Source organism: Marmota monax, unplaced genomic scaffold (genome assembly GCF_021218885.2).
Source record: "Marmota monax isolate L192 unplaced genomic scaffold, Marmota_monax_Labrador192_F-V1.1 WCK01_AAM20220418_F8-fsc00132, whole genome shotgun sequence".
Classification (NCBI taxonomy): Eukaryota; Metazoa; Chordata; class Mammalia; order Rodentia; family Sciuridae; genus Marmota; species Marmota monax.
The window spans coordinates 7,787,243-7,814,220 of record NW_026695199.1 but is presented as its reverse complement, the minus strand read 5'-3'; the positions used below and the strand labels follow the sequence as shown (position 1 = coordinate 7,814,220).

Genomic DNA, 26,978 nt, shown 5'->3' with positions numbered 1-26,978 from the left:
ATTGAAAATGTATACCCCATAGCCACACCCTCAGTGAACCACTTCTTCCAGCCACACCCCATCTGCCTCCAGTCACCACTCAGTTAATCCCATCAAATATTAATTAACTGAAGGGTTAAGGCTATAACCCAATCATTTCTCCTCCAAACCTCCTTGCATTGTCTCACATATGAGCCTTTGGGGGACACATCTAAATCATAACACTTTGTAGAATGATAGTGGGCAATTCAACATGAACAAGTAGTTGGAAACTAGAGTGGTTTAAGTTGTAGGAGAGACTCTTTCAAAGAGCTGGTAGGAGGGTACCAAGGCAAGGGAACCTTTTCTATTTTGTAGAACTATATGGCTAAGAACAACTCTGCTGCAGAAACCCTATCAACTCAGATACACAACTTGGCTCAAGTCTGCATATGTATTAGGGGAAACTTAGTGACTAAGATCAGTACTGAATTTGATTTATTAAGAAACTTAGTTGAGAGATTGAGGCTGTTATTGTGGCAGTTGTGGATTTCTATACTAACCAGCAAATAGATTTAGAAGCAATTTGAATTATATGTCACCTACTTCTAGCTTGTGCTTTCTTGAGAGAATCGAAACAATTTTGTTTATGAGAAAGAAAAAGAAACATCAGCTTTAAGAAAGTAATAATACCTTAAGAATATTCTTTAACTTGTATGTATACTATGGCTACGGTTATAATATAATTATGTTTCATTATATTAATTATAATATTAATAAAATATAAATAGACCTATATGAAGGTGTAAATTGTGATAGGCGACAGATTTTTTAAAGTTTATAGCTAGCTTATGCGTTTTAAAATTTTAATCAAAAATATTTGTAATATTTATAAATGTGATGTCCTGCATTGAAAAAAAAGACTAAAGATATTGTCTAATTGTCTAAACATTCAAGAATGACACATTTACATATGAACACATGGGTAGTTTATATTTCTTTCAATATGCATAACTTACTTATGAAAACTCTTGTTGGAAACACGTTGGGGTTTGGCTTTGGTTACATTACTTTGAAATTTTGATAAGTTTTTATCTATTAGCATTACAAACGTCTTTTCATCCTAGTACCATTGTTTTTCTGTCTGTAATTGCAAATTTCTGGGTCTGAAAAATGCTCAATTTATGCCATGAAACATAATTTCTAAATACATTGGCATTAGACCAGGGCTCACTTTTCCATGAGTATTTCAATGCCTATCTTTTAAAATTTAGGCTTCACATATTTTCTTTTGATTGCCAATCTGTTATGCTCATAGTTTGCTACCATTTTGGACTCTGCTAGTAAGAAATGACCTCAGACATTATTGAGAAATCTGTCATTCTTTTCCCATTATCATTTTTTTCCCCCAACATCTGTTGTGAGTAGCTCAGATCTACTGTAGCCAAGCAGTCACTTTGTGCTTGGTGTTACTTGACCTTCAAGAATTGTGATTCCAGCCAGGATTGGTTCGGTCTTGCTATTCTCCAGTTTTAGACACCTGGCTGACTTCTCTGGCTGCCTTAGGCCTTGACTCATGAAGGTCTGTAGATGATTTCATGAAAGGACTTGCTTTTCCTTCACTGTCTACAGTCTGTTTCTACAGGGAAGATAGGGTGCGTTGTGGTGCTGTGGTTCTAGGGATTTTCTTTTGGACCATTTTATCTGATGCCTATTCCCCTTTCTTTCTGTTTTTTCTTTTTCCTTCCTTTTTCACTTCTTTCTACTTAGCCTCTTCTTTTGCTTTTTTCTTCCTCTTGCATCCATCCTTCTTCCCCCTCCCTTCCCACCTTCTTCCTCCCATTTCTTCCTTTTCTGGGTGGTGTTGAAGGTAGAAGCATTTGCATACTGTTTTTGTACATCTGCCTTCTCTTGCTGAAACTCTCTTGGAGGCCTTTTTAGCAAAGGAAGTGAGAGAGACGGGCAGGATGGCACAGGACACCCAGTTGGAATAAATTTGCAATATGGTTTGAGTGAAGCTTCATGGAACCTACACATTTGCAGTAACAGAACATTTGCCACAGATTGTAGTTTACCATAGACTTTCTTAAATGATATAATCATGGTGGGCCTTATGTACATTTGTGGTATTGGCACGAGTGAAAACTTAAGAAAAAATTGTCTGAGACAAAGCAATTGCTACCTTTACACAGGCTTGGTAAAATACTAGTTCGTGAAAGGGCAAAGAACAAAAATTTGGGAATGGTCATATAGTGAATTAAACACAGATTTTTGTCATTTTGATGCCTTTTACATAGCCACAGTGAGCCAAACTTACCTAAGAAACAAAAGGCAATGTCTGTTCCAGAACAAGAGTGCCCTTCATGCTCTTCTGCAGTGCCAGGACCTTGTCACGTGGCTGCTGGAGCATGTTTATGGCCAGTAAAGATGATTGTATTGTTCACTGCCTACATGAAAGGCAAATATGTGGTTCCAAGCAGCAGTCATATGAAGAAGGGTATGGTATAAGCCTTGCCCCCACCCCTTTCAAACCAGAGTACCATAAACTTTGAGACAGGCCTTGACCATAGACACCAGGATTATTGGTGTCATTTTTCAGGGAAAAAAAAGTACTAAGGACCTAAAGGGTAAGTTGAGGACTGTTCTAAATGGTGGGACACCCCAGCAAAGATGACAGATGAGGGAGAGGCTGAGAGAAAACCCATAAGCACAGAAGAAAACCCATAGAATTGTCAGAGGTCTAACTGTGATGCAGATAACAAAATAGGGTGATGTGACAGGAAGTGACTAAGGCATTTTTAAGATAAGTGGTGACGAAGGGATGATACATCGGATGAGAGAAAAAAGAAAAATGACAGATGTGGGGAGAATCAGAAGGATCAGTGAGGAAAACATTTCTGAGGGAACCAACCACTGAGTTCAGTGAGCAAGGGAGGCTGTTACAAAGCAAAGAGATGGAAAGAGGCCAGGTCTGGTTTGGCTTTGTGAGTATAACCATTTAATTGCTTTTGCCAATGGAGGATTTTAAGAGAAGGGCGATTATGGTATGATTTGCTTTTTAAAAGGAAAGATCAGCTTGCTGTTTAGAGAATGGAAGGGGGAGGACAAGAATCTAAGGCAGAGGCTCTTATTTCCAGATGTGATGTCATGGTGTCTGGGACTATGGTAGTGATGAGGGAGATGAGAAGAAGTGATGGATTTGAAATATGTTTGGAGATAGATTGGCAGGACTTGCTGATGAATGCAATAAGTAAGTAAGTGAAAGAGAGGAATTTATGATGTCTTAGATTTTAGATGTAACGAGTAGCATAGAAGGGCAATTTCCTGAGATGGGGATCACTAGGGAACAGTGGGGATCACACTGCAAACTCAAAGAGTTCTGTTTGGGCCATGGAAAATTTGAGATGCCCTCATGACATTTCTGTGGAGATGTCAGGAAGGCAGTTGTAGAACCCAGTATGGAGTCTCATGGAGGTTAGAATAGGAGTTGTAGATTTGGGTGATAAAGACAGTCCACAGATGTTCTTTAAAGCCATGGGGTTGGGTGAAATCATCAAAAGGAAGTAAATTATCAGAAAAGATGATGAAGCTCAGAACAGAATCTTTATAACTTTATACACCCCTACTTTTAGGTTTAAGTACAGAGAATGATCTAGAATGTGAGACAGAGAAGGAGTTGTCAGTGTGAGGTGGAAGGAGAATTAAGAGTCTGATTTCCCCAGGACGTAAAGGGAGAGCATGTCAAGACTGAGACAAAGTGACTCCAGGCTTTGTGTGGTTTGAAGCTTAATCGGTTTGGGGAAGTGTCCTTTTAAAGAAAAAATAATGCAGAATTGTCAATACTAAGCTATTAATGTAAATATTGATAATAAGAAACCATAAAAAATTACAAAGTTCAAAAATCAAAAAAGAATCCCCATAAACATTATAAAATTCAGATAATGAGAATTTTATTGAGTAAATATCTTATGTACTTCTAGAACACTTTTTTTCCTCTCCTGTTTTGGAGGAAAGGATGCTTACTTTTGTATTGATTCTTCATGTTTTAGTAATTCTGTAATATCTTCTGGTGAGATATTATATAATTTAGTATTTATCATGGATAGTTGAAATTATGTTTTTTATTCTTTATACATTTATAAAAGTTTATTTTAGTAGTATGGTCTATAAATAATGCTCTATAAGTTTTTGGATAGTTGCCAATTTGTAGAAACTTCTATCACATTTCTTTCATGTATGAGCTTAATAATTTCAGGGCATTTCAAATTTTCATGCACATTATTTGTTACTGATGTTTCTGTGTAATGAACTTGAAAGGCCTTTCTACACTGGGACAGCTAGCAATATTCAACTATATAAGAAAGTTGCTGTGAATTACAGAAATGTATTACACTTAACCCAAAGTAAATGTACTCCCAACTCAATTTATGTTAATATAGGTCCCCAAAATGTTCACCAGTGATCCCAACATAAGAACAAATATAACAGAACAGAAGTCAAAGTGAAAAGGACAACAGTCTAAAGCAAGCAATATTAAAATACCTTTGCAAATTTAAAATATATCATGGCATGGAAACATTGGTGGTGCCCTCCCTCAGCCTTAGAAGTGGCCTGTTCCAGCCTAGGGCCCTACACCTTATATTTCTTTAGCTTCCTCTGGAATGACAGAGTAGCCTCCCTTTATCATGTTTTACTTTTCCTGTTTTTAGTTACCAGGGGTCAAATGTGATTAAAATATTAAATGAAAAAATATTAAATGTAGTAAAAAGAAGATCATAAGTTTAAAATAACTTGCTACAGTATATTGCTGAAATTGTTCTATTTTATCATTAGCTACTATTGTTAATGTCTTATAGTGCCTAATTTATAAATTAAACTTTATAATACATATGTATGTATAGGACAAACATTCTCTCTCTCTCTCTCTCTCTCTCTCTCTCTCTCTCTCTCTCTATATATATATATATATATATATATATATATATGTTAGTTTTATCTTTGGTTTCGTGTTCACTGGGGGCCTTGGAACACAGCCTCTATGAACAAGGGCAGGGGCTCCTGTCAGGTGCATGTAGGACAGATAGGTGAGACTTAAAAAAAAAAAAGGAAAAAAGCAGAGAAGTCCCCATTGGATATACAGTAAACCATTATGTAGTATAAAAAACATAGCCCTGGGATCTTTTGTGAAAATTTCTGTGTAAGTAGCAATATGATATGCTTAGCAGACTCCAGGCCAGCAGAAAAAAAGTGGTTATGTTTTTAGATGTGAACAACATGGGTTCTCTCATGTTTCCATTCAGAAACAAAGGGAAATACAGACTTTTTTTTCTGATACTTGCTGCATTTGGATCACCAGTTTTGACTTTAGAGCCATGTTTCATAATCTGCTGCAAAACGAAGATATAGGTGATTAAGATGAGGAGCGTGGGACCATTATAGACTTTTCTCAATTAACTTTAGGTTCCTTTAGTCTCATGTTGCAGAGCACAAGAAAAGCCTGAGAGTTTTTACATTTACATTTTGTTAAGTTTGTTTTCAAAGGTGGCATTAGAGAGAATATCCTAACTCGAAATTTTATGTAATTGAATATAAACTTAATGACTGTGCTTTCAGTTTAATGAAGTTCTTTACAGAAAATCACATAAATTTGGGTTGAGATCCTGTTATTTGTCTAAATAATCATCAATAGAAGCTGCATGAAAATAGGTCAGCATGGCAGTTGCAAGGTAGGACTTGGAAGAGAAGTGGGATGTGATTGGACATAATGGACTTCTCTTGTGGCATTGATGGCAGCTTCTTTAATTGTTGCTTTGCTTGTTTGTGCTGGTAGATAGAATAAAAGTGAAGAAAGCCATAAAGAATTCTCAGATACTGTTTTTTATTTAGTAAATTCTGGCTTAGTCTAGAACCCCTGCATGGCCTGCAGTCTGTTCTACTTAGAGCAATTATAGGAACTGTCGTGTGCAGATAGACATATATCTGGGATTGAAAACTAGGAGAGAAATGGAAAGAAGTTTACAACAATGTTTAGAATTACTTTAGATTGCTCTGAATTTTGTTAAAACTTTTTTATTGTCTTTTTCAAGAAAAGGCTGTTCAACTGTGAAAAATTATTATTTCTTTCCTTGCCATTTTAAAACAACATTTTTATTCTGCAATCTATATACGGGGTAAAAATGGGAGTTCATAATCCATTTGAATCAAATGTTTGAAATATGATATGTCAAGAGCTCTGTAATGTTTTGAACAACTAACAATAAAAAAAAACTCACTTGAAAAAAAAATAAAACAACATTTTTAGTTTTAAATTTGGGTTGGCAATTCCTTGAGGAGGATAAGGGAGGAGGTTATGGGCCAGTTTCCTGCATGTGCAATTCAGCCAAACTGGAGAAGGATATAAGAAATCTTTGGTTAGTTAGTTCAGCCTTCTATTCAAAGAATGTATTCTCCTCTGTAGATTATGATTCAGGCTTTACCTGAGAAGTCTAACGATTGCTGTGTGTGAGCTTGTTCTGAATATACTATTTGTGTTTTTTATGTTAAATTAATCAGAGAAATCTTCTCTTTCATGTGATATTTGAAGACTTTCACATCTCCAAATTCTTCATCATAGCCTTCTCCTGTGTAGTTTATACATTCTCTTTTTCCTGTTTGTGATGGTGTCTGGACCACACAGCAGTCTGACCATCCTTCTTTTGATCAGGGATTCTTAACTTTCATCCTGGTTTTGCTTATGGTCCTATCCTCTAACATTGGGAGAAAACCTCTCTTGCCCACCTCTACAGCACATCATGAGTAGTGTGAACTGCTCATGGTGGTCCCATTCTCCTGGCCAGGGATTGATTTAAGCATGTCCATGTGATTGCAATCCTGGCAGTGAGACATGTGAAGAAGTTGGCCAGAGGACATTTGCAAAGGCTTTTATTCTCAAATAAAAAGATGTAATACCTTATTTTCTTTTTCTTTTGGATCTGGAACTGTGTTCATAGTTGATACCTAGAACTGCTGTCATTAGTGTGGAAGCATTAGAAGCGACATCACTTGAGTACAGGGATGCAAAGCGCAGTGATTCATAGTCCTGGAGTCCTGGAGGTCAGGTTGAATAGCTGTATCAACCAGGGGGCTTTCCTTCCACATAACTTGTTTGTATGTGACATGATTAATCCTTTCTAGTTTCTTTTAATTTGCTCTTCTGTTACTTGAAGCTCCAAGTATGCTCAGGGATACTCAGTCCTTTTATTATTTTAATTCACATGCAACTTCTGCTAGTCAGTGATAGCCTTAGCAATATTCCTAATATCTTCTCTATGGTACATACCATGGGACAAAAATCAATTTGTCTTCTAAAATTTTATTCTGGGTCAAGGCAGCAATGCTCAACAGCATTTTTTTTTTTTTGCAGTGGCCTTAACCCTGTATTGGGCTGGTTTGGGCATGTGATTTTTTTATATGAAGCTCCCTAATCCCATGTACATAGAAATTTGTTGAGCTGATTTGTTTTTTAAAACTCCATCTTGCTGATACAAGTAACATTTTATTTTCATTGGCTTTTTTTCCCTTTGTGCATTTCAAATGAGTGCATTAAGAACTCTTTTCCCCATAAGTATTTCTCATTGAGGACAGTGTATTTAACTGGGATTCTCAAACAGGTTGAGAAACTTTGCCATGGATTGTTAGAACATATTGTTGGCTGGGCTGGTTGGATGAGACAAAGTATGTTCAGTTTGTGGCATTAAACTCAAAGAGTTATCTCTCCCAGTTTTGCCTCCCTCTTTAATCTCCCATGTTTATACTTTATAGATGTGGACAAGTTGTTATTTCATGCATGTTCTCTTTCGATACACAAAGTAGATGTTATTTGCTGCTACAAAGTAGTATCTGTTTTTAATAATTCATGAGAGATAATTCACATACCATATGATTCATCTATTTAAAATTCAAAGACTTCTAGTATTTAGAGTGTGCAACCATCACCAAAATCAATTTTGGACTATTTTTATTATATCTGAAAGAAACCCTGTGCCCATTAACAGTCACTTTCCATTTTCTTCCCTTGTTTCTCTCTTCCCTGAGTTCTAAGAAGTCACTAATTTTTTTTTTCTGTCTCTGTGGATTTGCCTTTTCTAGACATTTTACATGAATGAAATCATACAGTATGTGGTCTTCTGTGACTGAACCCTTTCATGTAGCATGCTTTCAAGGTTCATCTGTGTTGTGTGCAGCAGTTTTTCATTCCTTTTTATTCTGATGTAAACTGTTTTATTCATTCATTCTTCCAAGGAGGGAAATTTGGCTTGTTTCCACGTTTTGGCTATTAAGAATTACCTAGTATTGTAATTTAAATTCACCCCTTAGCTTCTTTCAGTTTGTATTAAAATATACAATGTCAAATATATCACTTATGCTTATGCCATTTCCTTCTGGTTATATTCAGCAGTTAGGGATGATGTTTCCATGTGTGAAACTTTGATAACTGACCACTTAATTCCTTAAAATGTATTTATAGCCCTCCCCCCAAAGAAGAATGAAAGAAAGAAAAATCCAGCACATATTCAAACTTTCAAAAGTTAGAGAAATTCACGTGTAAATATATTACTTTTAACACAGATGTTAATTATAAACCTGGGTTTAGATTTAAATCGGAAAAAATACCTTGAGGTGTTTAATGTTTATTCTTAAATGTCCAGGATAAGACCATGATGACAGTTACCAGCTTTTTTTTTTATGATTTTGGAAAGGCATGAGAGGAGTAGATTTTTATCGTGCCTCATACACAGTGAGCTTTGTACCTCTTTGACTTCCCCATTTAGATTTTGGTGAGGGTAGCAGGGAGCTTCTGTATTTGTTTTTCTAGGAACAGGAGAAGGAGCTGTCTGTGGATTTCTGTGTTTTCCCCTTAGCAGGGGCATTGGCTCTGGCTCCGTTTCTGCTGGGAAACACCCAGCTTGCCTCCTCTTGTCTGCTGCCATTGTCTCTCATGATTGAACTGGAGTTAGGTTTCCTGCAGGATATGGTGACATATGCAAGGACCATTCTCTTTGTTTATTCTAATTCCACGAATATATAACGGTCTCCTGGGAGAAGACTGTCAAGACCTGGGATTGCCATTCTTCAGCCCCTTATGTTGAAGTCCATATGATCTACTGGTGGTCCATAGATCACATGTGAATACACACATGCTCAGTATCATTCTTTTCTGTTGCCAGAACTTTGAGGAATAATTGACCCTACTAATAGTAACAAAATGAAACAGCATTGGTTTGATTTGGAATATGACACTCCCCCACCCCACCCACTGCCTTTCTTGTCTTTGGAATCTCAGATTTCCCTAAATGGAAATGTTATCTGTGAAAATTGAATTACTTTATCTTAATACAGATCATGTTTGATTGCCTAACATGAACTGTTAACATGCTTTGAGCTTCAAGTAACAGAAGAACAAACCAGAAGGTTTAACTACTCAATCTTTTTTTTTTTTTTTGGAAAATTAATTCAACAGATATTTATGAGAATCTGCAAACTGTTGGAGATTGTGCTGAATAAGATGCAGACAGTGACTCTTCATCAGATAATTGTCTAGGTGCAAATTAAAACATTTTAACACTAGAAGGGAAACTTAATGGTAATAAGGACTGTTTTTACTAAGCATTGTACTCCTTAGCATGGTGTTGACATGCAATAGGCACTCAAGGGATATTTGTTGAATGAATGAATACATAATTATTGCAGGTAATGAAGTGCTGTAATAGAAGCTGAGGGACACAGAAGAAAGTGACTTTGCCTTGGTACTGGAGTTTAATATGTGCCTGTCTTTTGATGGGGTTGTGAGGACTGATATTGTGGGAAGGTATTTGTAGGGAACTAAATGATGAAAATTAATTCCCATGTTCCAACTGCCATAATGGATAGTTACTTAACACTCATATTAACTGAACTAAGTAGTGCTATTTCTCCATTGTATAATTTTGGAGAAAATGCAGAAATATGTTAGCACATGGAGTGATTCTGAAGTAGACAAAGCTTCTTGGTAGGACACAAGAAGCACCAACCATGATAACCTTTCATGCAGCCCCCAACTGGGAACCTCTTGTTAAGATTACATTTCATTTTAATGTGGTTGGGGAACACAGAAGATGATTATGTGTGATCAAGTGCTGAGAATATTTAAGATGGTTGCTAGAGCATTGAGTTAACTAATGAATAAACCAAGACTAGCTCTGTTTAGCCATTTCCCCATGAAAAAGATGCAGCCTCTGATGAGAGAATCATTATAACAGGAGTTATAACCTACAGAGTAATGGTGGCACATGAATGAATCTTTGTAGTAGGTGAAGATTTCTTGATCAGAACCCCAGAAGTACTAACTTGAAAACCATTAGTAAGTTGAACTTCATCAAGACTAAAAATTCTGTTCATCACAGATCACCATAAAGTAATAAACTACAAGGGCTGAGGATATAGCTCAGTTAGTAAAGTGCTTGCATTGCATGCACACGGTGCTGGGTTCAATTCCCAGCACCACAAGAAAACAAAAACAAACAAACAAAAACCCCTGCAAATGGGGGAAAATATTTTCCTTTTTTTAATGTTTTTTAGTTGTCGATGGACCTTTATTCATTTATATGTGGTGCTGAGAATTGAACTTATTGCCTCATATATAAGAGGCAAGTGCTTTACCACTGTGAGACACAACCCAGCCTGGAAAACATTTTCTCTGTATAATCTATCTGTATCTTGAAAAATGACTTTTATCCTGAATATTTAAAGACATTTTTATAAATCATCAATGAAAAGATGAAAAATCTAATATTTTAAAATAAACAAAAGAATTGAACTGACACTTCATGAAAGATGACACACAAAGTGTTGATAAAAACATGAAAGATATTATATTCATACAAGTGGAATACTGTTCAGCATTGGAAGGAATAAATTGCTGATCCATGCAATGTCATGGGTGGGTGTTACAAATATGCTGAGTCAAAGAAGACAGATTAAAAAGTCTACATGTGCTCTGATGTGACTCATATGAAGCCTGAGAATACACAAAACATTCTACCATGTTGGAAATCACAAAAGTGGTTGCCGGAGGAAGGGAGAGAGAAATTCACTAGAAAGGAACACAAAATATCTTTTTTTTTTTTTTTGAAACAGATATGTCTGATGTGTTGTTTTTAGTGTTGGCTATGTAAGTATTTGCAATTCTGAAAACTCATTGTACTGAACACCTAAGATTTGTGCATCATTTTATTGTGTGTTAGCTTTACTCAAGTTTAAAAAAAAAGATGAGGAGGAGTTTCTCAGAATTATTCTAGTTAAAAACATGGAAATCTAAATTGAATAGATATATTTCCTCCTTCATGGAACATACTACAATTATTTTAATTGTTGAAGGACAAAATTCACACAATGAACATTTTTACATTTTTGGATTTGTTCATCTTGTGTAAAAGTTCTCATCTGCTATGGCTGATGCAAAAGGTATAACTGAGCATCTGCTCTGGCCAGAGAGGTACTGCAAACCTACCTATTGCAGAAATGAGTTGGCAAGGTATAAAGTAGTTTGGGACTGTGTGCGCATCATATGCTAAGCTAAAATATTCAGATTGTGCTTTTAGAAAACAAGTATTCACTGATATTTTTAAATGAGGGAAGGATTTTTTTTTCCCTTTCAAGAATTTGGCTTGTGGAGAGTTGTCTAAAGTTTGGAGAAACTAGTGGCAGGCACATTGGTGGTTGGCTGTAGTATTTCTGCTATATGGCAGTTAACCTACAACAAAATACCCTTTAGATATGAATATTATAACAGATTTTGATGCATGATTGTAATCTAGGATATATAAAGCAGTCAAAAACCTTAACACCAAAAAATACAAATAACCCAATCAATAAATGGCCAAGGAACTGAACAGACACTTCTTGGAAGAGGATATATAATCAATCAACAAACATATGAAAAAATGTTCAACTTTTCTAGCAATTAGAGAAAGGCAAACCAAAACTACTCTAAGATATCTTCTCACTCCAGTCAGAATGACAACTATCAAGAATACAAACAACAGTAAGTGTTGGTGAGGATGTGCAGGAAAAGGCACACTCATACATTGCTGGTGGGACTGCAAATTGGTGCAGCCAATATGGAAAGCAGTATGGAGATTCCTTGGAAAATTTGGAATGGAACCACCATTTGACCCAGCTATCCCACTCCTTGGTTTATACCCAAAGCATTTAAAACCATCATACTATAGGGACACAGCCATATCAATGTTTATAGCAGTACAGTTCACAATAGCTAAATTATGGAACCAACCTAGATGCCTGCCCTTCAGTCGGGAAATTTGGTATATATACACAATGGAACATTACTCAGCATTAAAAGAGAATAAAATCATGGCATTTGCAGGTAAATGGTTGAAGTTGGAGAATATAATGCTAAGTGAAGCAAGCCAATCCCAGAAAAACCAAAGGGCAAATGTTTTCTTTCATATGAGGATGCTGACTCATAATGGTGATTGGGCAGGGGGAGCATAGGAGGAATGGAGGAACTTTAGATAGGGCAAAGGGGGGGGAGGGAGGGAATGGAGGGGGCAAAGGGGTAGGAATGATGGTGAAATGAGTTAAACATCATTTCCCTAAGTACATGTATAAAAATATGAAATGGTGTGAAAATACTTTGTGTACAATCAGTGTCTTGAAATATTGTGTTCTATATGTGTAATATGAAATGAATTGCATTCTGCCATCATGTATAACAAATTAGAATAAATAAAAAAATAAATTTTAAAAAATGAGATTTAGACCTTTTAAATGTTTTAAAAATACCATTAAGTTCTTTCACTTGCTGGTTTTGATACTTTTTGCATTATTATCATCTTATTATTGTCATATAATTATTCTTTTGGGCAATAACAAGTAACCTTTATCAAGATTTTGAAGTTTGCAATATTAGTGCTATTTCATTGTAAAATATTTTTCTTTTTTATATTTGAAGTGGAAAAGCTATTAGCTAATATTTTGTATATATTTTCTGAAGCTTTGCACTAATATTAGACATATTTCTTTTTATAAAATAGTAAATATATTTCTTAGTGAACTTGTAGATGAGTGAAGTGTAGAAAAAATAACCAAAAAAGAAAAATTGGACATGGAAGCCATTTTTTTTTTTTTTTTTTTTTTTTTTTTAGGGAATTATTGCTTTTGGAAATATATTTTAAAGTTTCAGCAAACACCTTTGCAGAAAGTGATTTATTTAAACAATATTGCTATGCCAAGGTAAGGGTTATACCAGTAACATAGCAACTGTAGGTACACATTTAATTTTGTGAGAAAGATGGCAAGAAAAATGTCTTGAGCCTGAAATGAATGTCCATTGCCAATTCAATAATGTTAAATATGTCACACGAAGGAAAACCACTGTTATGGTGGTGATTCTTATAACATTTTAATCTAAATAATATTTTTGTCACTCATGTTTAAAAAGTGTAAGATATTTACATATGTGTGTATATTTGTATATATGTATTTATACATACACACATATGTTATGTATATATATCTGTATATACACATATTCAGGTTAAAAAATGCTTCATCTTAAAAAAGGAAAAAAATTATGGAAACAGATGACTGTATTATTTGACTAATGACTTACTCATACGCAATTTCATTTAAAAAGAACTAAAGGTGGTGGAGAAAAAACATGTGGTTTGGCACTTGAATGTCATAAAGTAGAGTTAATATACTTTATTCAGAGATCTTTTATAAAAAAATGAATCTTCAGGAAACCAAAGACTTTTTTGTTGTTGTTGCTCAAGGTAATAAGTTACTGTAAGTGTAGGACTTTGGATTGTATGTTGTGAAAAAAAAATACTTAATGAAATGGTATGTATTACTTTTCTTTCAAAAATAAATACATTTTAATAACCACTTATTAAGTTACAGTGGTTCAGTTCCAAGGTCCCCAAACCACAAAAAATTAAATATAGCTTAATTTTGACTTTACCTAATATAACATCAAGACTTTACTTTGGGTATGCTTAGGCATATGCTACTGAGAAGATTCCATTGATGTCAAATGAGTATGCTACTGTCAAGCACTGTGCAAACATTGACAGTGGATGGTGTGAGCCAGGAGTTAGGTCACCTTGTGATTCTGAAGGCATAGTGGTCATTAATGGAATTAGGTCACCTTGTGATTCTGAAGGCATAGTGGTCATTAATGGATATTGTGAACTTAAGCAAATTTATTTTTTTGATTTTGTTTTAACACTGTGATCTTCAAATGTAATCCAGACATCATAGTTTACCCTGGACTGAAGGTTTTCCCAGAACATGGGACTTTCAGTGCTCAAACCAGGATAGTCCCAGACAAACCCCAAAGACTGGTTATCCTATGTCCTTAAGAAACTTTCAAGAGGTTTTTGAGATTAAAACTATTCTTGTAATAATACTTATTTTTTCACTTTCATTTTTACTCAAGTGTTAAGAGTTTTCCAGAGGCTGCAAGAGGAGGAGTGTTATTGCAACATTTAATTTAGAAGCAGGTAGGAGAATCCATCTATCTTTTATTTGGTCAGACAGAAAGAGATTTGCAAAAAATATAAATCAAGGACATTCTTCTCACTGAATCTTCTTTATTTCAAAAAGCAGTTATTTTTCATAAAAATGGTTGCTTATTTTGCTGGGTAACGACTAAATATTTTTCTTTTTTATTGGTGCATCTTAATTATACATAATAGTAGGATTCATTATCCAAATTTGTACCTGCACATAACATATAAACTTTTCTTTTTAATAAAATATTTCATAAACTTCTGTTCTAATTTCTAACACAATAAGTATCAGGAAACATAACTAAGTAAACAAAGGCTCTTGGGGCTCACCATAATCTTAAAAAAATGCATTAAAAGCACCCTAGGACTGAAAATTTTGAGAAACACTACTTTAGATTATTTTAACTTGAAAGAAGGAACTTTTATTTATGAACAGTGTTATTCATTGAATCTTCTAGCGGGTCATGAGATCAGGAGTCCCTGTCTTCATGCTTTTCTTTTTTTTTTTAATTTTTTATTGTTGGTTGTTCAAACCATTACATAGTTCTTGATATATCATATTTAACACTTTGATTCAAGTGGGTTATGAACTCCGATTTTTACCCCATATACAGATTGCAGAATCACATCAGTTACACATCCATTGATTTACATATTGCCATACTAGTGTCTGTTGTGTTCTGCTGCCTTTCCTATCCTCTACTATCCCCCCTCCCCTCCCCTCCCCTCCCCTCTTCTCTCTCTACCCCCTCTACTGTCATTCATTTCTCCCCCTTGTATTATTTTTCCCTTTCCCCTCACTTCCTCTTGTATGTACTTTTGTATAACCCTGAGGGTCTCCTTCCATTTCCATGCCATTTCCCTTCTCTCTCCCTTTCCCTCCCACCTCTCATCCCTGTTTAATGTTAATCTTCTCCTCATGCTCTTCGTCCCTACTCTGTTCTTAGTTACTCTCCTTATATCAAAGAAGACATTTGGCATTTGTTTTTTAGGGATTGGCTAGCTTCACTTAGCATAATCTGCTCTAATGCCATCCATTTCCCTATGATTTTGTCATTTTTTAATGCAGAGTAATACTCCATTGTGTATAAATGCCACATTTTTTTTATCCATTCGTCTATTGAAGGGCATCTAGGTTGGTTCCACAGTCGTGCTACTGTGAATTGTGCTGCTATGAACATCGATGTAGCAGTGTCCCTGTAGCATGCTCTTTTTAGGTCTTTAGGGAATAGACCAAGAAGGGGAATAGCTGGGTCAAATGGTGGCTCCATTCCCAGCTTTCCAAGAAATCTCCATACTGCTTTCCAAATTGGCTGCACCAATCTGCAGTCCCACCAGCAATGTACAAGTGTACCCTTTTCCCCACATCCTCGCCAGCACTTGTTGTTGTTTGACTTCATAATGGCTGCCAATCTTACTGTAGTGAGATGGTATCTTAGGGTGGTTTTGATTTGCATTTCTCTGACTGCTAGAGATGGTGAGCATTTTTTCATGTACTTGTTGATTGATTGTATGTCCTCGTCTGAGAAGTGTCTGTTCAGGTCTGTGGCCCATTTGTTGATTGGGTTCTTTGTTCTCTTATTGTCTAATTTTTTGAGTTCTTTGTATACTCTGGATATTAGGGCTCTATCTGAAGTGTGAGGAGTAAAGATTTGTTCCCAGGATGTAGGCTCCCTATTTACCTCTCTTATTGTTTCTTTTGCTGAGAAAAAACTTTTTAGTTTGAGTAAGTCCCATTTGTTGATTCTAGTTATTAACTTTTGTGCTATGGGTGTCCTATTGAGGAATTTGGAGCCCAACCCCACCGTATGTAGATCGTAGCCAACTTTTTCTTCTATCAGACGGCATGTATCTGATTTGATATCAAGCTCCTTGATCCATTTTGAATTCACTTTTGTGCATGGCGAGAGAAAGGGATTCAGTTTCATTTTGTTGCATATGGATTTCCAGTTTTCCCAGCACCATTTGTTGAAGATGCTATCCTTCCTCCATTGCATGCTTTTAGCCCCTTTATCAAATATAAGATAGTTGTAGTTTTGTGGATTGGTTTCTGTGTCCTCTATTCTGTACCATTGGTCCACCCGCCTGTTTTGGTACCAGTAGCATGCTGTTTTTTTACTATTGCTCTGTAGTATAGTTTGAAGTCTGGTATCGCTATACCGCCTGATTCACACTTCCTGCTTAGCATTGTTTTTGCTATTCTGGGTCTTTTATTTTTCCATATGAATTTCATGACTGCTTTCTCTATTTCTACAAGAAATGCCGTTGGGATTTTGATTGGCATTGCATTAAACCTATAGAGAACTTTTGGTAATATCGCCATTTTGATGATGTTAGTTCTGCCTATCCATGAACAGGGAATATTTTTCCATCTTCTAAGATCTTCTTCTATTTCTCTCTTTAGGGTTCTGTAGTTTTCATTGTATAAGTCTTTCACCTCTTTTGTTAGGTTGATTCCCAAGTATTTTATTTTTTTTGAAGATATTGTGAATGGAGTGGTTGTCCTCATTTCCATTTCAGAGGATTTGTCGCTGATATACGGGAATGCCTTTGATTTATGCGTGTTGATTTTATATCCTGCCACTTTGCTGAATTCATTTATTAGCTCTAATAGTGTCTTTGTAGAGCCTTTTGGGTCTGCTAGGTATAGAATCATATCATCTGCAAATAGTGATAATTTAAGTTCTTCTTTTCCTATTTTGATGCCTTTAATTTCTTTCGTCTGTCTAATTGCTCTGGCCAGCGTTTCGAGAACTCTGTTGAACAGAAGTGGTGAGAGAGGGCATCCCTGTCTTGTTCCAGATTTTAGAGGGAATGCCTTCAATTTTTCTCCATTCAGAATGATGCTAGCCTGAGGCTTAGCATAGATTGCTTTTACAATATTGAGGTATGTTCCTGTTATCCCTAGTTTTTCTAGAGTTTTGAACATAAAGGGATGCTGTACTTTGTCGAATGCTTTTTCCGCATCTATCGAGATGATCATATGGTTCTTATTTTTAAGTCTATTGATGTGGTGAATAACATTTATTGATTTCCATATATTGAACCAGCCTTGCATCCCAGGGATGAATCCTACTTGATCATGGTGCACAATTTTTTTGATATGTTTTTGTATCCGATTCGCCAGAATTTTATTGAGGATTTTTGCATCTAGGTTCATTAGAGATATTGGTCTGTAGTTTTCTTTCTTTGCAGTGTCTTTGTCTGGTTTAGGTATCAGGGCGATGTTGGCCTCGTAGAATGAATTTGGAAGTTCTCCCTCCTTTTCTATTTCCTGAAGTAGCTTGAAAAGTATTGGTATTAGTTCCTCTTTAAAGGTTTTGTAAAACTCTGCTGTATACCCATCCGGTCCTGGGCTTTTCTTAGTTGGTAGTCTTTTTTTTTTTTTTTTTTTCTTTTTCTTTTTTTTTTTTTAATTTTTTATTGTGGGTTGTTCAAAACATTACAAATTTCTTGACATATCATATTCCACACTTTGATTCTAGTGGGTTATGAACTCCCACCTTCACCCCATACACAGATTGCAGATTCACATCAGTTACACATCCATTGATTTACAAATTGCCATACTAGTGTCTGTTGTGCTCCGCTGCCTTTCCCATCATCCACCCTCCCCCCTCCCCACCTCTCCCCTCCCCTCCCCTCCTCTCTCTCTACCCCCTCCGCTGTATAACCCTGAGGGTCTCCTTCCATTACCGTGCAATTTACCTACTCTCTCCCTTTCCCTCCCACCTCTCATCCCTGTTAAATGTTAATCTTCTTCTCCTGTTCTTCGTCCCTACTCTGTTCTTAGTTACTTTCCTTATATCAAAGAAGACATTTGGCATTTGTTTTTTAGGGATTGGCTAGCTTCACTTAGCATAATCTGCTCTAATGCCATCCATTTCCCTGTAAATTCTATGATTTTGTCATTTTTTAATGCAGAGTAATACTCCATTGTGTATAAATGCCACATTTTTTTTATCCATTCGTCTATTGAAGGGCATCTAGGTTGGTTCCACAGTCTTGCTATTGTGAACTGTGCTGCTATGAACATCGATGTAGCAGTGTCCCTGTAGCATGCTCTTTTTAGGTCTTTAGGGAATAGACCAAGAAGGGGAATAGCTGGGTCAAATGGTGGCTCCATTCCCAGCTTTCCAAGAAATCTCCATACTGCTTTCCAAATTGGCTGCACCAATCTGCAGTCCCACCAGCAATGTACAAGTGTACCCTTTTCCCCACATCCTCGCCAGCACTTGTTGTTGTTTGACTTCCTAATGGCTGCCAATCTTACTGGAGTGAGATGGTATCTTAGGGTGGTTTTGATTTGCATTTCTCTGACAGCTAGAGATGTTGAGCATTTTTTCATGTACTTGTTGATTGACTGTATGTCCTCCTCTGTGAAGTGTCTGTTCAGGTCCTTGGCCCATTTGTTGATTGGGTTGTTTGTTCTCTTATTGTCTAATTTTTTGAGTTCTTTGTATACTCTGGATATTAGGGCTCTATCTGAAGTGTGAGGAGTAAAGATTTGTTCCCAGGATGTAGGCTCCCTATTTACCTCTCTTATTGTTTCTTTTGCTGAGAAAAAACTTCTTAGTTTGAGTAAGTCCCATTTGTTGATTCTAGTTATTAACTTTTGTGCTATGGGTGTCCTATTGAGGAATTTGGAGCCCGACCCCACCGACTGTAGATCGTAGCCAACTTTTTCTTCTATCAGACGGCGCGTCTCTGATTTGATATCAAGTTCCTTGATCCATTTTGAATTCACTTTTGTGCATGGCGAGAGAAAGGGATTCAGTTTCATTTTGTTGCATATGGATTTCCAGTTTTCCCAGCACCATTTGTTGAAGATGCTATCCTTCCTCCATTGCATGCTTTTAGCCCCTTTATCAAATATAAGATAGTTGTAGTTTTGTGGATTGGTTTCTGTGTCCTCTATTCTGTACCATTGGTCCACACGCCTGTTTTGGTACCAGTACCATGCTGTTTTTGTTACTATTGCTCTGTAGTATAGTTTGAAGTCTGGTATCGCTATACCGCCTGATTCACACTTCTTGCTTAGCATTGTTTTTGCTATTCTGGGTCTTTTATTTTTCCATATGAATTTCATGATTGCTTTCTCTATTTCTACAAGAAATGCCATTGGGATTTTGATTGGCATTGCATTAAACCTATAGAGAACTTTTGGTAATATCGCCATTTTGATGATGTTAGTTCTGCCTATCCATGAACAGGGTATATTTTTCCATCTTCTAAGATCTTCTTCTATTTCTCTCTTTAGGGTTCTGTAGTTTTCATTATATAAGTCTTTCACCTCTTTTGTTAGGTTGATTCCCAAGTATTTTATTTTTTTTTGAAGATATTTTGAATGGAGTGGTTGTCCTCATTTCCATTTCAGAGGATTTGTCGCTGATATACAGGAATGCCTTTGATTTATGCGTGTTGATTTTAAATCCTGCCACTTTGCTGAATTCATTTATTAGCTCTAATAGTTTCTTTGTAGAGCCTTTTGGGTCTGCTAGATATAGAATCATATCATCTGCAAATAGTGATAATTTAATTTCTTCTTTTCCTATTTTTATGCCTTTAATTTCTTTCGTCTGTCTAATTGCTCTGGCCAGTGTTTCGAGAACTATGTTGAAGAGAAGTGGAGAGAGAGGGCATCCCTGTCTTGTTCCAGATTTTAGAGGGAATGCCTTCAGTTTTTCTCCATTCAGAATAATGCTAGCCTGAGGCTTAGCATAGATTGCTTTTACAATATTGAGGTATGTTCCTGTTATCCCTAGTTTTTCTAGAGTTTTGAACATAAAGGGATGCTGTACTTTGTCAAATGCTTTTTCCGCATCTATCGAGATGATCATATGGTTCTTATTTTTAAGTCTATTGATGTGGTGAATAACATTTATTGATTTCCGTATATTGAACCAGCCTTGCATCCCAGGGATGAATCCTACTTGATCATGGTGTACAATTTTTTTTATATGTTTTTGTATCCGATTCGCCAGAATTTTATTGAGGATTTTTGCATCTAGGTTCATTAGAGATATTGGTCTGTAGTTTTCTTTCTTTGAAGTGTCTTTGTCTGGTTTAGGTATCAGGGTGATGTTGGCCTCATAGAATGAATTTGGAAGTTCTCCCTCCTTTTCTATTTCCTGAAGTAGCTTGAAAAGTATTGGTATTAGTTCTTCTTTAAAGGTTTTGTAAAATTCTGCTGTATACCCATCGGGACCTGGGCTTTTCTTAGTTGGTAGTCTTTTGATGGTTTCTTCTATCTCCTCAATTGATATTGGTCTGTTTAGGTTTTCTATATCCTCCTGACTCAATCTGGGCAGATCATATGACTTAAGAAATTTATCTATGCCTTCACTATCTTCTAATTTAATGGAGTATAAGGATTCAAAATAGTTTTTGATTATCTTCTGTATTTCTGAAGTGTCTGTTGTGATATTGCCTTTTTCATCCCGTATGCTAGTAATTTGAGTTCTCTCTCTTCTTCTCTTCACTAGCATCGCTAAGGGTCTGTCGATTTTGTTTATTTTTTCAAAGAACCAACTTTTAGTTTTGTCAATTTTTTCAATTGTTTCTTTTGTTTCGATTTCATTAATTTCAGCTCTGATTTTAATTATTTCTTGCCTTCTACTTCTTTTGCTGTTGTTTTGCTCTTCTTTTTCAAGGATTTTGAGATGAAGTATGAGATCATTTATTTGTTGGTTTTTTCTTTTTTTAAGGAATGAACTCCAAGCAATGAATTTTCCTCTTAGAACTGCTTTCAATGTGTCCCATAGATTCCGATATGTTGTGTCTGTGTTTTCATTTATCTCTAAGAATTTTTTAATTTCCTCCTTGATGTCTTCTATAACCCATTGATCATTTAGTAACCTATTGTTCATTCTCCAATTGATGTATGCTTTTTCCTTCCTTCTTTTATCGTTGATTTTCAGTTTCATTCCATTATGATCAGATAAGATGCATGGTAATATCTCTACTCCTTTATATTGTCTAAGAGTTGCCCTGTGACATAATATATGATCTATTTTTCAGAAGGATCCATGTGCTGCTGAGAAAAAAGTGTAACTGCTTGATGTTGGGTGGTATACTCTATATATGTCAATTAGGTCTAGGTTATTAATAGTGTTATTGAGTTCTATAGTTTCCTTATTCAACTTTTGTTTGGAAGATCTGTCCAGTGGCGAGAGAGGTGTGTTGAAGTCTCCCATGATTATGGTGTGGTGGTCTATTAGACTCTTGAACTTGAGAAGAGTTTGTTTGACGAACATAGCTGCACCATTGTTTGGGGCATAAATATTTATGATTGTTATGTCTTGTTGGTGTATGGTTCCCTTAAGCAGTATGTAGTGTCCCTCTTTATCTCTTTTGATTAACTTTGGCTTGAAATCTATTTTATTTGATATGAGTATGGACACGCCTGCTTGTTTCCGAAGTCCATATGAGTGATATGATTTTTCCCAACCTTTCACCTTCAGCCTATGTATGTCTTTTCCTATCAAATGCGTCTCCTGTAGGCAGCATATTGTTGGGTCTTGTTTTGTGATCCATTCTACTAGCCTGTGTCTCTTAATTGGTGAGTTTAAGCCATTAACATTTAGGGTTATTATTGAGATATGGGTTGTTCTTCCAGCCATATTTGTTTATTTCTGTTACTAAACATTGTTTGTTTTCCTCTTTGATTGTTCCCCCCCCCCTTTACTGTCCTACCTCCCACTGTTGGTTTTCATTGTTATTTTCCATTTCCTCTTCCTGTAATACTTTGGCTAGGATGTTTTGAAGAGATGGTTTTCTAGCTGCGAATTCTTTAAACTTTTGTTTATCGTGGAAGGTTTTAATTTCATTCTCCATCCTGAAGCTTAATTTCGCTGGATACACAATTCTTGGTTGGAACCCATTATCTTTCAGTGTTTGAAATATGTTATTCCAGGATCTTCTAGCTTTCAGAGTCTGTGTTGAAAGATCAGCTGTTATCCTGATTGGCTTGCCCCTAAATGTAATCTGCTTCCTTTCTCTTGTAGCTTTTAAAATTCTCTCCTTATTCTGTATGTTGGGCATCTTCATTATAATGTGTCTAGGTGTGGATCTCTTATGATTTTGCACATTCGGCGTCCTGTAGGCTTCTAGGATTTGGGATTCTGTCTCATTCTTCAAGTCTGGGAAGTTTTCTTGTATTATTTCATTGAATAGACTGTTCATTCCTTTGGTTTGGAGCTCTGTACCTTCCTGTATCCCAATGACTCTTAAGTTTGGTCTCTTAATGTTATCCCATATTTCTTGGATGTTCTGCTCATGGTTTCTTAACAGTCTTGCTGAGCTGTCTATGTTCTTTTCCAGTTGAAATACTTTGTCTTCATTGTCTGATGTTCTATCTTCTAAGTGTTCTACTCTGTTGGTAGTATTCTCCATTGAGTTTTTAAGTTGGTTTATTGCTTCCTGCATTTCTAGGATTTCTGATTGCTTGTTTTTTATAACCTCTATCTCCCTGTATAGTTGATCCTTTGCTTCCTGGATTTGTTTGCGTAATTCGTTGTCGAAGTGATCTTTCATTGTCTGATTTTGCTGTTTAATGTCTTCCTTGATACTCCAGATCATCTGAAGCATGTATATCCTGAATTCTTTATCTGACATTCCATCTGCTGCAGCTGTTACCTCTTCTAAGGTTGCGTTGACCTGCATTGCTTGTGGTCCTTTCTTTCCTTGTCTTTTCATACTGCTTGCGTATCTTTCCTGCAGGTGCGGGCGGCGGCTCTGCTCTCTCCTTATTCCAATTGGGGTGTCGTGGCTACCACGCCGGCAGGTCACTGGGCCTGTTCTGGGAGCTGGTGGCGGCTCTGTTCTGCCCCTACTCCAATTGGGGTGACGTGTCTGTCGTACCAGCAGGCCACTGGGCCTGTCCTGCTGGTCGGTCGCAGATCTGCCCACCTTTCGGGCACGAGTGGAGGCTCTGCTTTGCCCCTACTCCAACTGGGGTGTCGTGACTACCCCGCCTGCAGGATGCTGGGTCTGTTCCTGGCAAGGGAGGCGACTCTGCTCTGTCACTACTCCAATTAGGGTGGTGTTTGTACCCCGCCGGCAGGCTCCTGGGCCTGATCCGCCGGTCTGTTGTAGGTCTGCCTACCTTGAAGGCGCGGGCGGCGGATCTGCCCTGCCCCTCCTACCACGCCTGCGGACCCCTGGGCCTGATCTGCAGGTTGATCACTGGTCTGCTCACCCTGCGGGCACGGGTGGCGGTTCCGCTCCACCCCCACTCCAATTGGGGTCACGTGACCACCACACCGGCAGGGCCTGATCCGGGCGTGGGATAAGGATCTGCTCTGCCCCTACTCGAGTTGGGGTGACGTGTGTACCACACTGGCAGGCCACTGGGCCTGACCCGCCAGGCTGTCACAGGTCTGTTTACCTTGCAAGCGCGAAGGGCGGCTCTGCCCTGCCCCTCCTACCACGCCCATGTACTACTGGGTCGTGGGTCTGCCCACCTGGCGGGTGTGGGTGGCGGCTCCGCTCCGCCCCCTCTCCAACTGGGGTCACGCGGTCACCACGCTGGCGAGCCGCTGGGCCTGCTCCGGGGGCTGGCGGCGGCCCGGCTCCTTCCCTCTGGCTCGAGGACAAATTGAGGAGACTCGGGTGACTGAGCCTCACCCCCCTTACCAGGAGACCAACTGCTTATGTCACCGCTGGTATTGATGAAGATCTCTCCTCCACCGCTTTCTGCTGACATCAGATCTCTGCCATATTGGTATCCTATGCGAATGGCAGCATTTCGTTCCCCTTGCCAGGCAACCCAAGCAATGGGTGAGTCCTGACCTGCCCTCAGCAGGACCCGGACCGAGACACAGTTTCCGCGGGCTCCTAGCCCCGGTCCAGGGAAGTTCCGGGAGCCGGAACTCGGCCGCTCCGTGCTCGGTGTAAGCTCCTATAAGTGTAGGCTCCAAGAAGCAGCCCCCGCGGGCTCAGTTCCGGGAGCCGGAATTCGGCCGCTTAGTGTTTGGTGTATGCTCTGATAGTAGCAGGGTCCAAGAAGCAGCCTCCGCGGGCTCCGCAGCCCTGAGCCAGGGCGGTTCCGGGACGGTTCCGGGAGCCGGAACTCGGCCGCTCTGTGCTCGGTGTAAGCTCCTATAAGTGTAAGCTCCAAGAAGCAGTCCCCGCGGGCTCAGTTCCGGGAGCTGGAATTCGGCTTCTTGGTGTTTCGTGTTTGCTCTGATAGTAGCAGGGTCCAAGAAGCAGCCTCCGCAGGCTCCGCAGCCCGGAGCCAGGGCGGTTCCGGGACGGTTCCGGGAGCCGGGACTCGGCCGCCCCGCGCTCCGTGTTCACTCCGATAAGATCAGATTTTAAGAAGCCCCCAGGCGCTGAACCCTAGCAATCTGTCTGCAAGCCGCAGGCGAATTGCAGCCTGAAATTACCTGTTCTATGGCTGAATGAGCTGCGGTCAGTCAAAAACAGGTGTGGTGACGTCAGTTTACCAACATGGTGGCTGCTGGCCTCCTCTGTGGTCTGACCGGTGTGGAGAACCGAGATGGACCGCTTCCTTCCCCGTCTCGAACCCAGAATTCAGCCCTGAGTGCGGTGCTTGCGCGTCTGGCAGAAACTGCAGCGCTGTAACCCTGCGTCTCTATCCCAGCGCGCCTTGCAGACTCTAGCCGCGGGGCGATTTGCTGAATAAGCAGTGTTACCCTCCGTGCGACAAACCTCTCGCGTTTAGTTGGTAGTCTTTTGATGGTTTCTTCTATTTCCTCAATTGATATTGGTCTGTTTAGGTTGTCTATATCCTCCTGACTCAATCTGGGCAGATCATATGACTTAAGAAATTTATCTGTGCCTTCACTATCTTCTAATTTATTGGAGTATAAGGATTCAAAATAATTTTTGATTATCTTCTGTATTTCTGAAGTGTCTGTTGTGATATTGCCTTTTTCATCCCATATGCTAGGAATTTGAGTTCTCTCTCGTCTTCTCTTCGCTAGCATGGCTAAGGGTCTGTCGATTTTGTTTATGTTTTCAAAGAACCAACTTTTAGTTTTGTCAATTTTTTCAATTGTTTCTTTTGTTTCGATTTCATTAATTTCAGCTCTGATTTTAATTATTTCTTGCCTTCTACTTCTTTTGCTGTTGTTTTGCTCTTCTTTTTCAAGGATTTTGAGATGAAGTATGAGATCATTTATTTGTTGTTTTTTTCTTTTTTTAAGGAATGAACTCCACGCAATGAATTTTCCTCTTAGAACTGCTTTCAATGTGTCCCATAGATTCCGATATGTTGTGTCTGTGTTTTCATTTATCTCTAAGAATTTTTTAATTTCCTCCTTGATGTCTTCTATAACCCATTGATCATTCAGTAACCTATTGTTCATTCTCCAAGTGATGTATGCTTTTTCCTTCCTTCTTTTATCGTTGATTTTCAGTTGCATTCCATTATGATCAGATAAGATGCATGGTATTATCTCTACTCCTTTATATTGTCTAAGAGTTGCCCTGTGACATAATATATGATCTATTTTTGAGAAGGATCCATGTGCTGCTGAGAAAAAAGTGTAACTGCTTGATGTTGGATGGTATATTCTATATATGTCAATTAAGTCTATGTTATTAATTGTGTTATTGAGTTCTATAGTTTCCTTATTCAACTTTTGTTTGGAAGATCTGTCCAGTGGCGAGAGAGGTGTGTTGAAGTCTCCCATGATTATTGTATGGTGGTCTATTAGACTCTTGAATTTGAGAAGAGTTTGTTTGATGAACATAGCTGCACCATTGTTTGGGGCATATATATTTATGATTGTTATGTCTTGTTGGTGTATGGTTCCCTTAAGCAGTATGTAGTGTCCCTCTTTATCCCTTTTGATTAACTTTGGCTTGAAATCTATTTTATTTGATATGAGTATGGACACTCCTGCTTGTTTCCGAAGTCCATATGAGTGATATGATTTTTCCCAACCTTTCACCTTCAGCCTGTGTATGTCTTTTCCTATCAAATGCGTCTCCTGTAGGCAGCATATTGTTGGGTCTTGTTTTGTGATCCATTCTACTAGCCTATGTCTTTTAATTGGTGAGTTTAAGCCATTAACATTTAGGGTTATTATTGAGATATGTGTTGTTCTTCCAGCCATATTTGTTTATTTCTGTTACTAAACATGGTTTGTTTTCCTCTTTGATTATTTTCCCCCCCTTTACTGTCCTACCTCCCACTGTTGGTTTTCATTGTTATTTTCCATTTCCTCTTCCTGTAATGTTTTGCCGAGGATGTTTTGAAGAGATGGTTTTCTAGCTGCAAATTCTTTTAACATTTGTTTATCGTGGAAGGTTTTAATTTCATCTTCCATCCTGAAGCTTAATTTCGCTGGAAACACAATTCTTGGTTGGAACCCATTTTCTTTCAGTGTTTGAAATATGTTATTCCAGGATCTTCTAGCTTTCAGAGTCTGTGTTGAAAGATCAGCTGTTATCCTGATTGGCTTACCCCTAAATGTAATCTGCTTCCTTTCTCTTGTA

At 37.8% G+C, this 26,978-nt stretch overlaps 1 protein-coding gene across 1 annotated transcript in view; it reads left to right on the top strand.

Annotated features, from left to right (window-relative positions):
- Nucleotides 1-26,978, top strand: part of Adamts3 (ADAM metallopeptidase with thrombospondin type 1 motif 3) — a 258,179-nt gene that overhangs the window by 92,358 nt on the left and 138,843 nt on the right. The window lies entirely within an intron of this gene.